This window comes from Chiloscyllium punctatum, chromosome 49 (assembly GCF_047496795.1).
Source record: "Chiloscyllium punctatum isolate Juve2018m chromosome 49, sChiPun1.3, whole genome shotgun sequence".
NCBI classification, from domain to species: Eukaryota; Metazoa; Chordata; class Chondrichthyes; order Orectolobiformes; family Hemiscylliidae; genus Chiloscyllium; species Chiloscyllium punctatum.
Genome location: NC_092787.1, coordinates 53691401 through 53710098, shown reverse-complemented (window position 1 = coordinate 53710098; position 18698 = coordinate 53691401). Strand labels below are relative to the sequence as shown.

At 39.9% G+C, this 18698-nt stretch overlaps 1 protein-coding gene and 1 long non-coding RNA gene across 5 annotated transcripts in view; one reads left to right on the top strand and one right to left on the bottom strand.

Moving 5' to 3' along the window:
• The window catches only part of LOC140469569 (uncharacterized), a 62451-nt gene extending 45581 nt beyond the window's left edge, over positions 1 to 16870 (top strand). The window contains exon 3 of the long non-coding RNA XR_011956161.1: positions 16809 to 16870. This is a non-coding gene — a long non-coding RNA (uncharacterized lncRNA). The remainder of the gene's footprint in view (positions 1 to 16808) is intronic.
• Positions 1 to 18698, bottom strand: part of LOC140469697 (astrotactin-2-like) — a 1585258-nt gene that overhangs the window by 1489198 nt on the left and 77362 nt on the right. The gene's annotated exons all lie outside the window — the stretch shown is intronic.

Here is an 18698-nt window from a genome sequence, read left to right as displayed (position 1 = left end):
TCTGAACAGATTTAGATGAAAGAACACTTGCAGAGAGATAATGGTTCTTGATCATTGTGCCAAATATTTCCACAATAACACTGCTCTTTTAGCCTCAACACCTTTCCCCATTAGCAGTCTTTCCTAACATCTGTTCATGAGATGTTACAGGATTAATGAGACTTCTGATTTCTGAACAAAACCTCCTCTAAAAGCACTGCTGTGAGTAAATTAAAGTGAAGCAAGAGACATTTTTCATCTGTGCAAGTTTTCAATTCTATCAGCTACTGATAATTCATAAGGGCATACACAGCAAAAGTAAAAACACTCAAAAGGATGAATTGTCACAACTGGAAACTCAATAAAGTTGCATTTAAAAACTTTCAAACAGAACACTTGAGGAACTAATTTTGCACATTGTAACAAATTAGCATAATCTATAATTTCCAACATTTGTAAGTATAGTGACTGTCACTTTAAGAATCCAATCACATGATAGCAATGGCCATTTGGGGCAGGAAAGAGTTTCGTTTAACCTTGCTGCCTGCAGAATAAACACCTACTTAATAATAAAGCTCCTGCTACTGTTAAATATTGCAGTCTCTTGGTCCCTGTTGAAACCTAACACTTTCATTAAGTAGTCATATGTAGGGGTCCAATTAGCTCAGTTGGTTAGATGGCTAGAGTATGCTGCAGAATTAAACAGCAGGTCATTCAATTGCTTTAAAGGTTATGTTCATTCTTGGAGCCCTGCCTCCTCACCTTACCACACACTTCCTGAGTGATTACCCTCAAGCTATACATAACCATTTGTCTCTGTCTCTCATGGTGAGAGATGCCTACAGTCCTTTGTGATCTATGACCTCTTACATGCATATAGGTTAACTCATTTTTATCAAATTCAAAATAACAAACTTCCATCATGTACAGTTCTGATTTTATCAGGGATTTACAAAATGGCAACAATACCGTCAAATTGGATTGCCATAATTCCAACATATTTTAATAGCAAAGTATCCTGATCTCTCATTCTTGGCTTTAAATTGTAAAGGTATTGCAAGTACTTCCAGGTGTGTGTTTTCATGCAGGTTAAATATTAACAACAATGTAATTTAACCTGTTAGTGAGCTTCAAGAAAAACCTTAGAACAACACCATGAATTGATCTTTTCCTTCTCACGTTATTCCAACTTTGAGGATTCTATGTGCTACTATCAAATTAGCATCAAGATGAAGTTAATTTCTCTCTCTTGGATTATACTAACTGGGATCTTCAATGTGACTGTCTTTGTAATGATAATATTCACCAGAGTTGTAAGATGTGCTTTCTAAATCTCTTCCAGACCAAATCTGACACTTTTTTTTCCCTAAAGAAGGCAAGATTTTCCTTTGCCTCAAGTCCTGAAGTTTAAATTTACAGAGTCAAGTATTTCATCTCAAAGGACTGTTCAAAGATGAACCTAAAGAATTGCTTCTGTTGTAACGAGGCCTGCTTCTGAACTGCTTTATCAATCTCAATGCAATTTGAAATTTGCGAAAGGGTCTCCATGGCATTCAAGTAGAAACCAGCTATATCTTCAAAGCATCTCCCGTCGTTCCCTGAGTTTGTTACTATCAGAAAGATCTCCGAGCTGTTCAAACCTGCAAGTAACAATGTTACAATTGAAGGATGTGCAGCTGTAAATCAAAATCAATATCTGTTGTAGGTCTACACCAACATTCACTCAATGTTGCAGACCACTAATCAATTCTATTTGCAAGTAGAGATCAAGAAAGGAGTGCTGTATGCCTGCTATTAACTACCCTCTTCTAATGGAAATGGCCTTAAGTAGACAGAATTAGGAAGGTGACAAAAATATTCAGTTTCAGGCATTTTCATTTACATAGATTCCACTGTCAAAGAGATGATTGGTTGTGGTTTAACCTGAGTGCATCATGCTATTAAACCAAGGGGAAAGGTTGATATGGAGAGTCCTTCAGAGTAACCTTAGCCAGTGTAGGAATTGAACTCATACTTGTTGGTATTACTTTGTATCACAAGCCAGCAGTCGAACCAACTGAGCTCACCAACATTGTCCCCACCAAACTTCCGGCTGAGATAATATATCAAGTACTTTTGAGTTACACAGACATACAAAAAGGCAAACATATTTTAATTCATAATCACAAACTGTCACCCAGGAAAGATTATGTATCTTAATTATCAAGCAACGTGCAATTTTGACCACACATGGACAAGATGAAATAACAGTTCAGTGCCCTCTTGTTAAAGAATACAGAACGTTATAATATGACTGTGATAAAAGTAACTCCTTGACTGTTCATTAAACATGCAGCTCTTTTGTCAGTATCTTTGAAGCTTTGTTTTGCAATCAATATTTTTCCTTTGCTTTTATTTCCACTCATTCATTTAATTTTCATCTGTTGTTTGTAACATCTGGTCAAGAATGGTCAAGATTCCCAAGAAGCTCTAGCTCTCCACTGTTTCTTGCAAGTCTGTAATCACTTGTCATGATGTGCAAGTGAATTTCAACAGACCAATACACCAAGAAACACATCACAGCTGAGCACGTTACACTCCGTATGCTATGTTCACGCTTCTAACACCAAGCACTTTGAATAGGAACCAGACATGAAAGGTCAAAATGCATTCTGATTTCTCGCTGCTTGGATCACAATTGGTGATGATCTATCTATCTTACACTTACAAAATAGATCTTTTCTTTATCACTCATTAATAGGATGTGGGCCTCTGTGGCTAAGTAATCTTTGGATAATGACCTCTTGGGGGAGATACCATGATCATTAAGATGGTTCACCCAGGACGAGGCTCTGCTCTTATGTGCTATGGTCTTATCAAACGTTACGGGGAGAAAGCGGGAGAATAGGGTTGAGAAACTTATCAGCTATGATTGAATGGCGAGCAGACTCAATGGGCTGAATGGCCTAATTTCTGATCCTATGTCTTATGGTCTTCTGGGTGTCACTGGATATGTACACAGTGCAAAGCGAGTTCCAGGATTTTGTCTCAGTGACAATAAAGGAATGAATAATATAGTTCTAAGTCTGGAATATGAGAGGCTTAGAGGGGAACTTGCACATGGTAATGTACCCACAAATCCATTGTCCCTGTCTTTCTAGATAGCAGAAATCACAGGTCTGGAAGGTGGTGTTGAAACTGCATTGGTGAACTGGTATGTGTTTTGTAGATAGTACACACTGCTACCACAATGCATGGGTGATGAAGGGAGTCAATATTGAAAGTGCTGAATGGAGTGCAAAACAAGTGGGCTCTTTTGTTCTAGATGGTGTCAAGTTTCTTCAGTGCTTTTAGAGTTGCACCTATTCAAGGAGTAGACAGTATTGCATTCCACTCATGATTTGTACCTTGTAGATGGTGAACAGGCTCTGTAAGGTTAATTACTGGAAGCAGGAGAATTGACGTTTTGGGCATAAGTCCTTCATCCTGATGAAGGGCTTATGCTTGAAACATCGATCCACCTGCTCCTCGGATGCTGCCTGACCTGCTGTGCTTTTCAAACACCACACTCTCAACTCTGATCTCCAACATCTGCAGTCCTCACTTTCTCCTGAGGTTAATTACTGCCAAGAATTCCTAACCTCTAGCCTGTTCTTGTTACTACAGTGTTTCTATGGCTGCTCCACAGCAGTTTCTAGTCAAGAGTACCCCGAAGGATGTTAGAAGTGCAAGATTCAACAAAAGTAATGCCACTGAATGCAAAGGAGAATAGGTTGGATTTTCTCTTGTTGGAGTTTGTCATTATTAGTACATTTATGGAGTGAGTGTTATTTGCCACTTAACAGGACAAGCCTGGATATTACCCAGGTCTTGCCACAAACAGACATGGTCATCACTACCTAGTGAAAAGCTTGCCTCAATGCCAAACAGTTGGATAAAAGATGCAGTGAGTTGCTCCCAAGATAGGCCTTGCCTGATTTCTTGTGCAATTCTGCACAAGTCTTGCACAGCCCACGTAAGGTTAAGGATCTCAGTGAGTCTCCTTTTCCATTTAAGATTCTGCCCACATTACTCACAACAATTTTTTTCTTGGAAGATTTTATTTGATCAATAACATGGAAATTCCCAATTTCCATGGTGGGATTTGAACTCAGGACTTCAGATCCGTCATCTATGCCTCAAGATTGCTAGTTCAGTCGCATATTCTCATTTATTATCTGGCCAATTTGCATACTTTTGCCAGATATTCAATGGGTCCAGACCAGTGCCATGAAAACAGGTATCCAGTGCAATGCACATGCAATGCAAACTCAATCATTGGTCATCAAAGATCATTAACAACACACAAGAAATGTAAGTTACTAAAAATCATTAATATTCATCCAATTTTAATCTGGTCCTGAAATGACTTAACTCCAGGAAATAACTCACTTTTGTTAAAATACAATACTCTTGTTATCAATTTAGGTTCTGACATGGAATAATATTTGTACAACAGAATCCTTGTTAATATGGATTCATTTGCTTTGACAAATTATTTTGTTTACTGTTATTTTAGCGTAAGTATAAAACAGAATGGCATTGGTGACCTTATTTGTGTTTTCTAATTACAGTTGTCTGCCTGGAACAAGATGATGCTGGCAGTTATAATTATTAAGAAAAATCTCAATGAAACTCAGTTAATTACAACATTAAATGCAAATGCACTGGTTAAGGGCTGTTTCGTTATGTGCCTGATGTTACATTTACACTGTTGCGTACACCATATTATTGATTAGAGTCCATCTGCATGGATAACAGAAAATTGTGCCAAAAAAGTAAATTCACATTTTTGTCATCCAAGTATCAATTTGGACTTCAGCTGGTTCTGGGAATAATGCTGTTTTCAAACAATTTTACAGCAACATAGATAATGAAGGGTCTTGATTTAATTTGAATTCAACTGAATTAAGTGAATTCAGCCAAATGTGAAAGAATATCATGTTTACACTACTTCTGAATTGACCGTGTCAATATCACAAACCAACATTCACATTCTTTTCTTTTAGAATCCCGACAGTGTGGAAATTGGCCCTTCGGCCCCATAAGTCCATACTGACCCTCCGAAGAGTAACCCCAGACCCATTTCCCCTAACTAATACACCTAACTCACACAGTCCTGAACCAGAGAGGCAATTTAGCACAGTCAATTCACCTAACCCGCAAATTTGGACTGTGGGAGGAAACCCACACAGACATGGGGAGAATATGCAATCTCCACACAAACAGTCACCCAAAGCTGGAATCAAACACAGGTCCCTGGCACTGTAAGGCAGCAGTGCTAACCACTGAGCCACCATGCCGTCCCTAATTCTGTCAACATTAGCGCTTGCTAAACCAGGCATGCCCTGCTGATACAGTTGTCCTGATGTCCTGATAATGTAAAATTCATCGATGGAAATAATTGAAAAATGGGTCTTGAAGTTTTCAAATGATGGGACTGCAACAATTGCATTTTTGCAGCTTGTTCCACTGTTGGATTATTCTTGGGAGGATAGATAGTCTGAATACAAAGGCCATTTATTTCCAGGACAATGCAACAAACAAAAACAGAAATTGCTGCAGAAACTCAACAGATCTGACAGTGTCTGTGGAGAGAGAAAAACAGAGTCTAGTTACCCCCTCTTTAGAACTAGTCTTTGCAGTCTGTACAGATGACTACCCTGTGTTTTGGAATTGCTGGAGGCTATTTTTGTTCCTGTCCATTCCCAAAGATACATTTTGTATTTTTTCACATGGTCAGACTACTTTCGCCCTTCCTTTACTCGAGTGATTCCCATTCCAAATCTTTCATTAAGGATTTGTCACTGAAATGTTTTCCATTATAATTCATGCAGAATTGAGTTGTGTAGCTCTGGATCACTTCAATCTTATTTATATTTCTGAGCCAGAACTCCAATATTGTTGTAGTGCTAAATCTTCCTCTTTTGAATTCTGAGAAATCTACCTACTTTGAACATTAGCCACTGGCTATGGAACCCCCTTAAAGATTGTTTTTAAGACAAATCCTAGGGATCATTGTGAATTTACTAGCTGGAGAATTTGATGTCAGAATTTAAAGTTATCTGTTGATGTTTTTTTCTTGGCAATTCACAGGACATTGCATTTTTGGCACTGAATGCATGATCCAATTGGTCCTGATAATTTTGCAATGCCAGAAATTACAGTGAATGTACAAAGAAATTACATTTTGTTTAATGAGGAAACAATATAATCATCCACAAACTGCTGCATCCAGTTTCAACTTGCTTGTAGGTCATTTGTGTATGTGCGTTAGAGCAAAGGTCCCAACTGAGTTGCCTGAGGCACTCCAGAGAGCATATTTATAGAGAAAGATGATTCCCCATCACACACCACTCTCCTGCTTCGTTAGGCACTGCCAGATCCAATTTAATAATGTCTCTCTTATTCCATAGTGGTGAAGTATTAATGAGGAACTTACTCAAATGATATTGAGAAATTCAGTTTTTCCATTTAAAAGATTAATTCTCCATAGAATACCTACAGTGTGGAAAAAGGCCATTTGACCTACCAGACCCAGTCCCACACTATCCCCATAACACCACATTTACTATGGATTATCCATCACACCTGCATATCTTTGGATTGTCTGACTAAACTTGAGTACAAGAGAAAACCCACACAGGTACAGGGAGAATGTATAAACTCCACACAGCCAGTCACCCAAGGCTGGAATCAATCCTGAGTCCCTCGCACTGTGAATGGAGCAGTGCTAAACTCTGAGCCATCATGCCACCCTTTACCTTCATCCAGAAATACCAAACAGATGATCTATCTCAGTCTCCTCTTAAGGTCCACAGCTTCACATATGCCAATCTTCAGCCAAGTTGATTCAGCCAACTTAATGTAAAATATTGCAAAGATTGTCTGACTAAACTTGAGTACAAGAGAAAACCCACACAGGTACAGGGAGAATGTATAAACTCCACACAGCCAGTCACCCAAGGCTGGAATCAATCCTGAGTCCCTCGCACTGTGAATGGAGCAGTGCTAAACTCTGAGCCATCATGCCACCCTTTACCTTCATCCAGAAATACCAAACAGATGATCTAATCGCAAGCCTGCAATATTGCTGGACACTTGTGTTGCACCTCTCGACAAGATATTCCAGTACAGCTACAAGACTGGCATCTATCTGATAAAGTGGAAAATTTTTCAGGTTTGTTTTTTCAACAAAATGCAGGATAAATCCAACCTAGCCAATTATGACACTGTCAATCCATGCTGAATCATCAAAGTGATAAATTGACTCATTGACAGAAATATCAAACAGTACCTGTGTAGCTATAACTTGTCCACTGACACGAAGTTTGGTCTTTGTCATTACCACTCAGGTTGACCACTTCACAGCCTTGCTCCAAACATGGATAAAAGAGCTTAACTCCAGAGGGGAGGTAGAACTGACTGGCAGCAATTGATCAAGTATAAGATCCAGGAGCTTGAGAGAAATTAGCATCAATGCGAATCAGGGAGAAACTCTGCAAGGGAAGATAGTTGTGGTTGTTATCTCAGTACTGCAACAACACTGTAAGAGTTCCTCGGTGTAGTGTTCTAAGCCCTATCTGGTCTGGTCTACATGTCAGTCTAAACCAACAGCAATGTCTAGACCAACAGCACTCTAATAGTCCTCAAGGTAACTAGGGATGAACAATTAATTCCGGCTCAGTCAGCAATGCCTACATTGCATGAATGAATAAGAAAACAAAAATGGAATTAGAAATAATTGTTGGTCATAAGCCATTATTTGGGTTACACTGTGAAGGTGAACTGAAGCCTCTATTCATTTTGTTTGTGTTCACTTATGTTGTTTGCAAAGAAAATCTCATGTTTGGAATTGTTTGATTGCTTTTCTGTGGTTTTTCTGCATTGGCCAATGACAACTGTGGGTTTCTAATCGGCACTGGGTACAGAGTAGTGATGAGTTGGAGAGCATGTTCAGATGGGGTGCAGCTGAGGACAGGTAAATGGTGTAGCCAGATGGTTAAGGGGAGAAGAAAATTGGGTTGAATATATGAGCATATGGCAGCCATGCCAACGATGTCCCGTGAGTGGCTTGGCTTTGTGGCTTCTGTGCCATTATGTTGTTGCTGAGAGGCAAAGACCAATTGCCAATATTTCTCTGAGTGCACAGCAGCCTTTTACAGTTGGCATGTGTACAAGGAATGTCGGCCTTTTGGAGAATATCTGGCAAGTGGCTTCAGGAACGGTGCATGGTTAGAGAATATCATGGGGCAAGGTAGGTAATTATTAAAGATAAATTAAAACAAACGTTGCTGGAAAAGCTCAGCAGGTCTGGCAGCATCTGCGAAGAGAAATCAGAGTTGCATTTCTGGTCTGATGACCCTTCCTCGGAAACCTGAGCTTTTCCAGCAACTTCTATTTATGTTTCTGACTAACAGCATCCACAGCCCTTTCAGTTTTCAATTAATAAAGAGAAGTGTGGTAACATCCGGCTACAAATGGCTCTGTGCTCTCAAATAAAATATCAGAACTAGCAATTAGCTAAAAACATCTAAGTTTGAGCCCAGTGGCCCATGAAATAGCTGGATTCTCATTTTTCAAAAAAACCCTCTGGTTTACAAATGTCCTTTAGGAAAGGAAATCTGCCATCCTTATCCAATCTGGCCTATAAGTGACTCTGGACTTATAGCAACATGGTTTACTCTCAACTTCTCACTTAAAAAAAAAGCAGGTCAGTTATATTCAAGAAAGTGATGTGCCAATAGGAATGGGTAATGCAGACTCAGTGATGCCCACATCCCTTGAATGAGATAAACTATTAAATTTCAATGCTGATCTGATGCCAGTGATAAAACTCTGGAGCTCAGTGTTTCATGTAATGTTTCCTCCTGACCAGATATAGTTGAACACCTGCTTAGTTTTAGAAATAACCCACAAGGCATGCTATTTAAAAGGGGCTATTTACAGATGGCTTGCTATTTGATATTTTCTAGCTGTTTCTACTATTCTGTAAGTGTTTGGTGATTTGTACAGTTGTTTCAAGTTGTGAGTGTCTGCAGGGAATCATGTGGATGGTGTTATCTTCAAGGCTTCTACCCAATCTAATTGCTTCCAGTCTGTCAATCAAGGACGTACTGATAGACATAATCCTTGTAATTCAGTACAACCTGGAAAACGAACAGAGGTCATATATAGTGCAGGGCAAACTGCTGGAAGAGAGATGAGGATGAACAGGCTCTCCAGAGGAAACCATATTTGCCCAGGATGATCATGAAACAGCTTTCTGAGTTCAACCTCACTATATCAAGGTTATCTTATGACAAATATTTCCCAGTGACAAGTTCCACGTCCAGTCCCTTTGGAATATGAGGAGCAGGAGTAGGCCATTCAGCCCTTTGAGCCTGTTCTGCCCTTCAACAGGGTCATGTCTGATCTGTTGCCTAACTCCATATGCCTGTTTTGAGCCCATATCCCTTGATAACCTTGTTTAATAAAAAAATGTCTATCTCAGATTTAAATTTAACAAATGAATTAGCGTTGACCACAGTTTGCAGAAGAGAGTTCAAAACCTCTATTACTCTTTGTGTGTGGAAGTGCTTTTTAATAACTCTCCTGACTGGTCTGGCCTTAATTATTAGACTATGCCTCCTGATTATAGGATCTTCAACCTGCAGAAAAAGTTTATTTTTATGTACCTTGTCTTTCCCTGTAAATATCCTGAAGATCTCGATTAGATCTCCATCCTTAGCCTTCTGAATACTCCAGAATAAAGGCTGAATTTCTCTAATCCCACCTCATAACTTGACCTCTGAAATGCAGGTGTCATCTTTGTAAACCTGCAGTAAACTCTCTCCAGGGCCAAAACATCCTTCTCAAGGTTTGGTACACAGATTTGCTCACAGTACTCTAAGTGGGGTCTAACTCGGGTTTTGTACAACTGCAATATAATGTCTGTATTCCTACTCATCTGAAGTATGCGACAGTGCCTTAGCTCTCACTTGTGACTCTAACTAGTCGGTAATACACTCCATTGGACAAACCTTGGTATCTTGTCTAAGCTGATGAGCTAAACTAAGTGAAGGAAAATGGAAGACATCATCCCATTAAATGCACACAGTCTGGATACAATGGAAAAGGCAGATTATAGAAAGAGGATAACAGTTTGAAAATTTGACACTAGCAAGATTTTGGACACGTTTAGGGCACTCTCCTGATAAAGCAGACTTACAGGCAATCACTTGGACAAGATTGGGATTTTACTGAGTATTATTCCATCACTTGCAATGAAATATTGTTGTGAAAATGCTGCTGTTTACAGAGAAACTGGTACAACATTTCTCATGCTTCGCAACAGCAAGGAACCTGAAGAAAGGCCTTACTGTGAGATGACACATCAGTAAGGGAGGTCACTGACATGCTCTTTAAAATGATACCCAACTTTGTTTTGCTGTCTGTTGACAGAGATGGATGGGCATTAGATCGTAGGCTATCATACAGTGTTGGTTGTCATTACATTGCAGATACTACATTTCAATTCTGACTCATACCAGAATGAAAATGGATTCTATTCCCTCAATATTCAAACTTTGTGTGATCATGGCTAGAGATTCATTCAGGCCATTGCCCAGTGTACTGGCTGCAGCACAGATACCTTCATTCCACAGTGATCGACAGCAGATGAGCCACCGGGGCAAGGCAAAATTTGTTTTGCTGCAACATCAAGATGCTCTTTTGAGTATTTTTGTTGCTGAACTTGTGGGTGCAACCTTCCGTGATTGCATGGCGTCTCTCTCCTTTGCACAAACAGTCGCACAACACCCAAGATAACGCTTCAGAGTGAGGTCTACTGTGTCTTTACCCAAACAGGTCGTTTTGGAGGCATTAGTGGGTCTTTTCTCTGAGATTCATATTCCCCAGGGATGGGAATCAAAAGAGTGGCCCAGAGAAAGCTGGCAAAGAATGAGTGGCACCACTGCGGAGGCTAAGGGTCATTTCAGTGCAATCAATAGCAAGAACAAGAGTCTGGTAGACTAAGGCCACCCTCTTTGCCTTATGTCCAGACTCTTGACTAGGCACAAATTATTCCAGATTGAGGGTCTCTGCCACTCCACACCTGGGATAACACAGCCCTCTTTCATCAGTCATTAATTGATTACTTAAGCACTTAATTGGTTATTGGACAAGATGGTGGAGCTTGGACTTTCCTGGCCAGTCATAACTAGGGAACAGCTGGGAAGATGGTAGCCAGCACCCGAACTACACACCTCAGTTATTTTCAAACCATATCTGTGTTGTGGCTGACAGAAGTGAATGCAATATATTTAAGTTTTCAAACAATATAAATCTGAACAATAAAATAAGGTATGAGGATGACATAGAGAGGTTACAAAGGAATGTGGGCAGGTTATGAGAATGGGCAGGAACAAAGCACATAAATTATACTGTGAGTAAGCATGATGTTCTTCACTATTGTCCTTTAGGAAAATGAAGCTGTCATCTTTACCCAATCCAAAACAATAAAAGAACAGAAATTGCTGGCAAAACTCCATTCTGAAAAAGTACCAGACTTGAAATGCTAATTTGGTTTTCTCCCCACAGATGCTGCCAGTTCTGCTGAGTTTTGCCAGCATTTCTATTTTCATTTCAGATCACTAGTGTCCACAGATATTTGTGTTGTATTGCCCAGTCTGGTTGATATGTGGCTCCAAATCCATGCAATGGGGCGATTCTTTACTGTCCTGGGAAGTTACCGAGTGAGCGACTCAGTTGTACAAAATCAGAGCAGGTACTAGACTTCAGTGGTTCAAGAAGGCAGCTCACTACTACCTACTCACCAGCCAGACAGACTCACATGGTGTTAAAGCATAACAGTTAAAATTCTATACACTGACATCAGCAGACACATCCAAACAGTGTAGCATGAATACAGTGGTCAATTTAATCCCCTTTTTAAAAGAGGAAATTTCTGCAAGATAAACTATTTTTTGAAACACCTTTCTTTGATGTTCAGCAGCCAATTGGCAATGGTAATGACAAATAATAAGAAATAAGCCAAACTGCAGCATCTCCTCAACAGAAAACAAGCCTGTTTCCATAACTACAAACACGTCGAAAATTGTTTACTGTGCTCTATCACATGCAGCTTTTGAATCATTTCTGTAAGTTAAGTGTGACCTAATCTTGCTTCCAAGTCGACTTCAGCATTCAGGTAATGTAGAACTTTATAACATAATTCACAGCCAGCGCAGGCTTGAATGCTTAATGCACTCTTTATATTTGCTTCTTAAAACAGGACTGATGTTTTAATATGATGACAAAAGATCTGCCTCAAGTCCTATTTTTAATCGCATCTTTGCTACTTTTCTCTGGAAGGTCTGGATCACAGTTCTTTTGTCACCTGTACCCGATTAGTATTGGCCTAAGTAGGTAACCTTCAGGCATGAGCTGGCAGAACTAAAGTCTACAGGTTATTTATTGACCAAAGGAAACTCCGATCAACTTGATATGGTTCCCAATCAACACACACTTACTCTGTGGAAATGGTGGCAAGCCAGCAGTTTAGTTCAGGGTTTTCTAAACTGCAGGTTGAAACCCTCAGTGAAGTCTCAGAGCTCACAACTGGGTTCATAAGCACCCACACTGCTCCCCCCACCGCTGTCAAACACCCCCTTAACAGCAATGATGGCTGTGCAGAAAATATTAGGAGAAAGTGAGGACTGCAGATGCTGGAGATCAGAGTCGAGGGTGTGACGCTGGAAAAGCACAGAAGGTCAGGCAGCATCCGAGGAGGAGGAGAAGCACCCCTATTACTGATGAAGGGCTTATGCCTGAAAGGTCGATTCTCCTGTTCCTCGGATGCTGCCTGACCTGATGTGCTTTTCCAGCACCACACTCTTGACTCTGTGCAGAAAATAATGCCCAGTCCAAAAGCCTGTCGTCCTGGACCCACTGGACTGTTGTTACCAAGCAGCGAAGGGAGGGCGGTGAACCCTCTGTAACTTCAGAAAACATTTAGCGGCAAGTTCAAGCAGCAAAGGGGACTCATGACTGGCCCTTAGGTCCATGGCCCATGGCCGAGCATTTAACAAGGAACTGTAACGTTGAATACTATTTCTTTATTTTTTTCTGTCTTTGTGTTCTATTTGGGTTATTTTTCTGTGTTTTAAGATGACACCGGAGAGTGGTAGCAGTATTCCACTGCAGCTGTAACAAAATACATGTGACAATAAGTAGATAGATGGATTGATTGGTAGACAGACAGATGAACTAATAAATGAGTGGACCCAGTGTATCTATGTAGAGACAAGAAAATATAACTTAGTGACACAGCATGGTGGAAAAACCAGGAGATTACGCAGCCAAACCACAACAATAATTTACAAGTTCAAACTTTTCTGTGTTATTTTTGTTGTTGCTTATTCCACAGACTCAGGGCTAGGTGACTCTGCCTGGCAAGCAACAATAATTAGACCAAATGTGTTTCAGGGGTTCAGGTGTGTAAACGGAAACAGTGCCTGCCGGTTGGCGAATAATGAATGGATAGAGTTAAGCAGAAGTTTACATCAGTGCATAAAATAATATGTTCAAAAGATTTTCATATTCATATCATGTGTTAATGTTTGCTGATAATAAATGAATTTTAATTGTATGCTGAATATTACAATGCTGCTTTAATACTGTATTGCTTGTTTTTTGCTGCTAGTCAGAGCCCATTCAACTTTCAAGTGTTTTCATTGGAGAATCTTTATTCATTCTTGAGATCAGGGTGCAACTGGCTAGACCAGCATTTATTGGCCATTCCTAATTGCCCAGGGGGCAGTAAAGAGTCAACTATATTGCTGTAGGTCTGGAGTCACATGTAAGCCAGACCAGGTAAGGATAGCAGTTTGTTTCCCTCAAGGACATTAGTGAACCAGATGGGTTTTTCCTGGCAATCGGCAATGGATTCATGGTCATCATTATACTCTTCATTCCAGATTTTTATTGAATTCAAATTCCACCACTTGCCATGACAGAGATTGAACCAGTGTCCCGTGAACATGATATGGGTCTCTGGGTTAATATCTAGCGATGATACCATGCCATTGTGTCCCCGAAATAATAATTGGAAGTACTGCTGATAGGATAAGAGATATTTCAAGATATTAACAGGGAACACGGAAACCAACATGATTAAAATCGAATAATCTCCTGGATCCGACAACCTCCATCCTAGAATTCCAAATATGGTATCACAATTGATTGTGGATGTATTGATTTTGAGCTTCTGGAATTCGCTGGATTCAGAAGAGTCATCATGGATTGGAAAGTCGCAAATGCAGCCCAGCTTTTGGAAAAAGGAGGGAAAGAAAACAGGGAACCACAGCCCAGTTAGCCTTATATCATGGAATGCATTGTTGAAGACATGTTAAGAGACCTGTTGAAATATCATAATATAAAGTCAACATGGACTTTTCAAATGAAATAGTGATTGACAATCAATTTTGAGGTTTTGAAGATATAACTAGTAGTAGAGTAGAGTAACTTTATTTGTCATTTCTACCATATACAGCTGGTACAATAAAAACCAAGACAGCGTTTCTCCAGGACTAAGGTGCTACGTGGACACACAGACTACATGAGAGTACAGTCAAACACAGCGCAGCATAAAGTGCATAGAAAAATGCAAAACATGCAAGACAACACAGTAATTCCTGATAAGACAATAGGCACAGTGGTGGACAAATTACAATGTAACAATGAATGATCATTGATAAAACATTGTTTTAGCAGCAATTCAAAAAAGTCATCCGTAAATTGCAAATGGAATAGAGTGTGATCACACAGTGTTAAGGAGCCTGATGGCCTGGGGGAAGAAACTATTGTACAGTCTGGCTTTGAGACACTGAATGTTCCAGTGGCAGGAGGGAAAACAGTTTGTGTGAGAGATGTGTGGAGTCTTTCACAATGCTCTTAGCCTTTCGGGCACAGTGTGTGGTGTCAAAGTCTGCAATGGAGGGAAGAGAGACCCTGATGACCCTCCCAGCTGTCCTCACTATCCGTTGAGGGGTCTTATGAAGTGAGATTGTGCAATTCCCGAACCAGGTTGATGCATCAGCTCAGGGTACTCTCAATGAACCCTCTGTAGAATGTGGTGAGGATGGGGGTGGGAGGTGGGCTTTTTTTAGCTTAAGCAGAAAGCAGAGACGCTGCTATGCTTTTTTGGCTATGGAGCTGATGTTAAGGGATGAGGTGAGATTCTCCGTCAGTTGGATGCCAAGAAATTTTGTGCTCTTCACGATCTCCATGGAGGAACAGTCGATGTCCAGCAAAGAGTGATCGCTTCATGCCCTCCTGAAGTCAACAACCATCTCTTTCATTTTGTCCATGTTCAGAGACAGTGCTCTGCCACAGTCTATTATCTGCTGCACCTCCTCTCAGTATGCTAACTCATCGTTCCTGCTAATGAGACCCACTGCTGTCGTATTATCAGTGAACTTAGTAATATGATTTGACCTGTGCATCGCTGCACACTTGTGATGGTGTTAGAGATGCTTTTCCCAATCCAGACTAACTGAGATCTCCCAGTCAAGAAGTCCAGGATCCAGTAGGGTAGCGAAGGGGAGAACAGTAGATGCAGTAGAATTAAATTTTCCAAAGTACATTCCATAAGGTGCTATTAAGACTTGATAGCAGAGATTCGGGATTGAATAATGGGCAGAAAAAAAGACAGCAGGAATGAGAAGGTCACTTCTGGGCTAGCAGGGTGCAACTAGTGGAGCACAATGAAGATCACAGTACTTGGGCCTCAGATATTCACAATCTCTTATCAATAATATTATTCAGAGAACTGAATACAATTTATTCAGGTCTGTTAACAGTACAAATATGGGCAGTAAAATAAAGCTTAAGGATGTTGTAAGAGGTTGCAAAGGGATCTCGGCAGGTTCGAAGAATGGGCAGGAACAATGCAAATGGATAATATTGTGGGTAAGCATGAAGTTCTTTGTTGATGAAGGAAAAATAAAAAGGAGCAGACATTTTTTAATCGCAAAATGAACCCCGTGTACACTTATATACAACTCACAAAGTTAATTCAAGAAGAAGACTTGTACAAAAAGAAATTAGGATGCCAAATGATACTCACCCTTTATAACAAAAAGGCCGGAGCATAATATTGAAGAATTCACCTTTCAATTTGTCGACATCTGGAGTACTGTGTACAGTTTCAGCCTCCTACCCCAAGGGAAGATATATTTGCCTTAGAGACATTACAACAAAGGTTCACTCAGAAATATCCCTGTGATTAATCTTCTGAGAAAAGGTTAAATCGGGTTATGATCCCATTAAGGACCACTAACATTGAAACAGAAAACCAAAAACCTAGCAATCATCTCAACAGAAGTATGGTGGCATAGTGGTTAGCACTGCTGCCTCACAGCGCCAGAGACCCGGGTTCAATTCCCGCCTCAGGCGACTGACTGTGTGGAGTTTGCACGTTCTCCCCGTGTCTGCGTGGGTTTCCTCCGGGTGCTCCGGTTTCCTCCCACAGTCCAAAGATGTGCAGGTCAGGTGAATTGGCCATGCTAAATTGCCCGTAGTGTTAGGTAAGGGGTATCTGTAGATGTAGATGTAGGGGTATGGGTGGGTTACGCTTCGGCGGGGCGGCGTGGACTTGTTGGGCCGAAGGGCCTGTTTCCACACTGTAAGTAATCTAATCTAAAATGACACAAACACACTTTATTGTGTATTAAAACTAAATAAAACAAGTGATATTAACTTTAAACTACAGTTTCTTAATTTATAATTTCTTACTATGAATTCAGTTCTCCTTTTAATTTTCCCTCCAGGATTTCCTTTATGACAAAGTTCATTCATTCCTGAGGGACCAACCCAAAAGGCATGATCTCGAATTCACTTTTATCCTCTGAGGTAAGCTTCTCTTGGGACCTTTCCATTATCTTTTTGGCAACCTTCCACCTTTTCTTTACAGACCTCACAGCTATGGATGCCTCAGCTCCCGGTTCAGGTTGCTGGCAGATACCAAACTAACTCTGCTGACTGCTTTCTGTTGCAAGGCTATGTGAAGTTCTTGGAGATTTCTTCCTCTAGTTTCAAGTCTTCCAGCTTCTTTTCCCTCATGAAATCCAAACTGACAAGAGACCCACAGCTGCATTTATGTGATGAACAATGAATTGCCTGTATTTCTTAACACAAAATGCAACCCCAACTGTTATCTTCTAATCACTGAATCTCATGCACTTCAGTAACTCCAAAGGAAAACTGTCTGTTCCCAAATTGAACTTTTTACCTCTGGGTGGCAAAGATACACCAATAAATTAACCACCGAACCAAAGATCCACCACAAATCACTTTCCCTGCAGCAATGTGGCATGATTTGGAATATTTCAAATAGAATGCAAACAAATGATTTTACCTTCAACATATGATCGTTCTGTAAGAATATTTTCTATCTCGGAGAGATTAATTACATTTTCTCCCAGAATTGTCATTTTTATGGAGATAACAATAGACAGACTGGCTCCACCAAGTGGTCCAGAAATGGGTCACTCAGAGTTAAAAATTCTGAAACAATCACTTTTTCACTTTTCATTTGTAAGATAAATTCTCGTTAGTTTTTAAGTGTAATTAACTCCAGGTTTATTGAATTACATTTATCTAAAGGTTGCTTCTCTATCTCTCGATCTCTCAATCGCTGCTATTTTGCTACAGTTAGAACTTGAATTCCTAAAAGTAATGTTATAACACAAGAATTTTGAGCTAGATAATTGATCATATTGGTTCATTTGTTCGATCATTTGGCTGTATTTTGCAAATGGTACAATGAAAGGTACTCAGAGAAACATATGAAATTCTGATACATAGATTCTAGAACAATAGGGAGTTTGGCTTGAGGGAGGTGTAACCTAATAAAGGATTGGCCATTTAGACTGAAAGGAGGAAATATTTCATGAGGCTGCAGATCATTCGAGTTCCCTACCCCAGGTTCATTCCCAGTTATTGAGAATGCTTTCTGATTCTTTAGATAATGAGGGAACTTAAAGAATATGGGGAGACTGTGGGAAGGTGCAATTAAGACCGATGTTCAAAATGAATAGCGAAACAAACCAAAAGGCTGAGCTCACCTTCTTTTGTTCCTATTTCTATGTTCCCATTTACTTATTGCTTCTTTTTCTCTCTATACATAATCCATTGAAATAAAGGTAGCAATTTGGAAACTAGATATTCAACACAGCCAGTGCAATGCGGCTGTTTATTCTTCACATCAAATAGTTTTAACCAGTAAAAACTTGCCTTGTTTCCAAAGCCATTCAATCACGATGCCTTCATCATTTATCTAAACTTGAAAGTTGGCATAATTCCAGCCTCAGCCTCTCAGTCAATTTGACATCCTCATAATTTCTATGAAGACATTCCTCTTGCTCTCTGTTCTAAATGTCTTACATTTAATTTTCTGACTATGGTCTTTCAAGTAATCTACTCTGCATCATTTTTTCTAAATTGAAGCAACATATATTATTCCATGTGTTGTTCCATTAATAAAACCGCAGACTTGAAGTCTTTCTCATATATATATTTTCCAAGAGTAAATGAGTGATGAACTCACTCAAGGCTCAATATCTTTTCCCTGGTGTGGCCTGTATTACTGCAGACAGGCTTTTTAACTGAAGTCTTAAGTTTATGCATAGACTCATCACTATGGCATGGACTTTATAGAG